This window comes from Prunus avium, chromosome 1 (assembly GCF_965620075.1).
Source record: "Prunus avium chromosome 1, drPruAviu1.hap1.1, whole genome shotgun sequence".
NCBI classification, from domain to species: domain Eukaryota; kingdom Viridiplantae; phylum Streptophyta; class Magnoliopsida; order Rosales; family Rosaceae; genus Prunus; species Prunus avium.
Genome location: NC_142284.1, coordinates 29,698,165 through 29,702,516, shown reverse-complemented (window position 1 = coordinate 29,702,516; position 4,352 = coordinate 29,698,165). Strand labels below are relative to the sequence as shown.

The following is a 4,352-nucleotide window of genomic DNA, read 5'->3' as shown; positions in this document are numbered from 1 at the left end:
AAAGACAGAGAAGTCATCCATGAATACCTCAATAAACCTTTCTACCATGTCGGAGAAAATGCTCATCATGCACCTTTGGAAAGTGGCTGGGGCATTGCAAAGACCAAAGGGCATCCTCCTATAAGCAAAAGTACCAAAGGGACATGTGAAGGTTGTCTTCTCTTGATCTTCTGGGGCTATGGCGATTTGGTTGTAACCTGAATATCCATCAAGGAAGCAATAGTGGCTATGGCCAGCCAATCTCTCAAGCATTTGATCAATAAATGGAAGAGGGAAGTGATCCTTGCTTGTTGCTGTGTTGAGCTTCCTATAATCAATGCAAACTCTCCAGCCCGTGGTCATCCGTGTTGGTACAAGCTCGTTTGCTTCATTCTTCACCACTGTGATACCTGATTTCTTGGGGACAACTTGTATTGGGCTCACCCATTTACTGTCAGAAATAGGGTAAATAATACCAACATCTAAAAGCTTCATTACTTCTTTCCTTACCACCTCCTTCATGTTTGGATTGAGACGTCTTTGGGCATCCCTCTTAGGCACTGCATTGTCCTCCAATAGTATCCTATGCATGCACGATGTTGGGCTTATGCCTTTGATATCTGCAATGCTCCATCCAATCGCAGTTTTGTGCTCTTTTAGAACCCTCAAAAGCTTCTTCTCATCATTTGGTTCGAGGTGTGAGGCAATGATAACAGGTAGAGTCTCACTCTCACCTAAATAAGCATATTTAAGGTGTGTTGGCAATTGCTTTAATTCCAACTCCGGTGCCTGCACAATAGAAGGTAAAACCTTATTAGTAGGTGCGGGTAAAGATTCAAATTGGTTTGCATACCTCTTTCCCACTTCTATGTAGCTATCCATGCTGCAAACAAGCTCAAGAAGTAAAGGAGAGATCACAGCCTCTAATCTGTCCACTTCTTCTTTCCTTATGCTTTGTGTGATGCATGCTTCAATAGGCTCCAAATAACTCATTGGCAGTGCTTCTTTCACCATATTATCAATTGCATCAAGCTGGAAAACTTCATGCTCATCACTTGGAAACTTGGAGGCTTCAAACACTTTGAATGCTATTGTCTCATCAAACACGTTCATAGTCAATGTACCCTTCTTCACATCAATAATTGCACCGGCAGTTGCCATGAATGGACGACCAAGAATGAGTGGTAACTGATTGTCATGAATTGGTGCTTCTTCCATTTCCAACACCAAGAAATCAGCTGGCAAAATCAGCTCTTCTACTTTCACCAAAACATCTTCTAGAATGCCCCTAGGGTACCTGATAGTTCTATCTGCCAATTGAATGCTCACAGATGTGGCTTGCAACTCACCAAGGTTAAGTTTCTCATAAACATGATATGGCATAAGGTTAATGGATGCACCAAGATCAAGCAAAGCTTTTTGAAACTTAAAATCACCAACTATACAAGGTATAGAAAATGAACCTGGATCCTTTAGCTTTGGAGGTAGCTTTCTTTGTAAGACTGCACTAACCTCTTCACTTAATGCAACCTGTTCATGCTCTTTGAATCTCCTCTTGTTAGTGCATAGATCCTTCAAAAATTTTGCATATTTTGGAATCTGAGCAATGGCATTGAGCAATGGGATGTTGATTTGCACTTTCTTGAATATTTCCATTATCTCATCCAAGCCTTGATCTTTCTTTGACTTTGATAACCTGCTGGGAAAGGGTGCAATAGGCCTAAAAGCATTAGATGAAATTGGAACTTGATTAGCATTAGATGATACCTTAGGGCCTGTGCTCTTTCCAAGAGAATTGAGGGGCTGTTTGGTGGAACCTGTGGGCTGCCCTTGTGGTGGCTGAATGATCTCCACGTTTTCTCCATCTTCTTGCTCTTCATTGGCATCTCCAACCTTATTATCAACTTGTTTACCACTTCTCAAGATGTGCACTGCTTTAACTTGCTCATGATGCCTTGGATTCACCTCCGTTTGGCTTGGAAAAGTTCCGGATGCTCTATTGCTCATGGAGGATGCAATCTGCCCAACTTGCACTTCTAGTTTGTTCACTGCATTTTGAAGATTCTGATTGGTTTGCATCTGTTGCCCCATGAACTTCTTGAACATGTCTTGCAATTCTCCCATTTGATCACCCCTTTGCTCTTGTACTTGTTGGGGAGCTTGCTGGAATTGCCTTTGTTGTATTTGAAATCCTGGGGGAGGTCCTTGAGATTGTTGCACATTTGAATTATTGCTCCACCTGAAATTAGGATGATTTCTCCACCCCGGATTGTATGTGTTTGAGTAAGGATCATTCTGAGGATTCCTTCCTTGAAGGGCATTTGCTTGCTCTAGCATGTGCTTTGCAAAAGATTGGTCTTGAACTTCCTCTTTGCTTCCTAGAGGGCCAGTCACTGCCTGTTGAAGCAAAGAACACATAACATCAAGTTTTGCATTAATCTCATTATTAGTACTTACCTCAGAGACCACAGCTTTCATAGGAGCTCCTCTTCCTTTATTGTAGCTCCATTGTTGAGAGTTGGTACTCAAAGATTCAAAGAGAGTAAAAGCCTCATCTGCTGTTTTGTTCATCAGTCCTTCTCCACTTGTTGCATCTACCATCATCCTTTCGGAATCAAGCAAACCTTCATAGAAAGATTGCATTTGCATCCAACTCTCTATATTGTGGTGTGGGCAAGAACTCATCATCTCCTTGTACCTCTCCCAGCATTCATGAAAAGCTTCTCCTTCTCTTTGTGTGAAACCAAGAATTTCCTTTCTAATCTTGTTAGTCTTTTGAGCTGGAAAGAATTTCTGCAAAAACTTATTAGAAAGCTCATCCCAAGTACGAATTGAAGCATTAGGCAAAGAGTATAACCATGACTTAGCCTTATCTTTTAAACTGAATGGGAATAGCCTCATCTTAATCTGCTCATCATCAAGTCCTTGAATTTTGATTGTAGCACATATTTCAAAGAATTGCTTAACATGCATGTAAGGATCCTCAGTGGTATTACCATAATAAGTTGGAAGAAGATGAATCATACCACTTCTAAGCTCAAACCTGTCAATTGTGAGTTGAGGATAGACGATGCACGAAGGTTGATCAGTGACTTTGGGGATGGAAAATTCACGCAGGGGTTTCCTAGGTTGGACAACAAGCGCACCACCTCCTTCATCATTATTGTTGTTGTTTGGAATCTCTGCCATCTTGCTTGAACCTTCAGATTCGTAGCTCTCAGATTCAGCACTTAAAGAACTATAATTCCTCCTCAAACCAACACGTACAGCAAAAGTTCCTGGTGAAATTGGCTCAGAATCAGATTCGGACATATATGCACACACAAGAAACCAATTAGTGCCTTCAAATGGAGATAACAACTAAAAAGAAAAACAGAATACAGAAATAAAAACCAACGAAAACAAAAACAAAAACACTCAAAGTAATCTAACTATAGCACCATCGTTACCGGTTCCCCGGCAACGGCGCCAAAAACTTGTTGAGCCTATTCCTAACAACTAAAATGAGTTATTAAAAATAGAAACTTCAATTCTCGCAAGTGCACGAACCATTTATAGTATAGCTTATGAAATACGAGGTCGATCCCACGGAGAATGGTAACTTGGTTGCAAGTTAAACTACTTAGAATGATGGAAAAACTGAAAACAAAGAAACAAACTAACTAACAATTGGCAAGGTCTAGGACAGAATCCTAGCACCACACACGCACTCGAATGGGGGGTTTTTGTTGTTTAAATGAAAACAAGAGAATGAAATGGAAGTGCTGGAAGTAAACAATGGCAGCAATGAACAAGTTGTGAAACAATGATTGAGAAGTGTTAGAGCCTTGGAATCTACCACTAGTCTTCCTATCCAAGTTATGAATGCATAGAAATTGACTCAAGCTTCATTAACAATAGATTATCGCATACAAGCCTATGGTATCTAGGTGCAGGATGCATGATTCTCCTAAGGCATGTAATTGTGCATGGTATCTACACAACACGTGATCTCTAATATGCAACCTAAGCATGGTATCTACTTAGAATAAAGCATATAAGAGTCATTAAGTTCCTTGAGAATATGATAATCACACAAGTCCTAGAACATGGTATCTGTCCTAGTCAACCTATGGTTATTAACCCCTTGAATGATTCTTAGGCCATTCATGTGTTGCTTGTGAAAGGAGAGTAGAATTGGTGAATCTAAACCCCTTCCCAACCTGTGCTAGATGCATAAAATCCTAGTTAGCTACTCCAAGAAAACATACATCAAGCACATAATAAGCTGGAGATTAACAACTTGATAATGAAAGCAAGGAAATCAATTAACTATGAAATCATCCATAACATTGAATATTCATGACTAGGGCTTCATCCTAAGCCCTAACAAA

The 4,352-nt window shown here is 40.2% G+C and overlaps 1 non-coding gene across 1 annotated transcript; it reads left to right on the top strand.

Annotated features, from left to right (window-relative positions):
- The first annotated feature begins 2,638 nt into the window (after positions 1-2,638).
- On the top strand, positions 2,639-2,745 carry LOC148297684 (small nucleolar RNA R71). Its single transcript, XR_015833292.1, has one exon. It is a non-coding gene; the product is annotated as a small nucleolar RNA R71 (small nucleolar RNA).
- Positions 2,746-4,352: the final 1,607 nt, after the last annotated feature.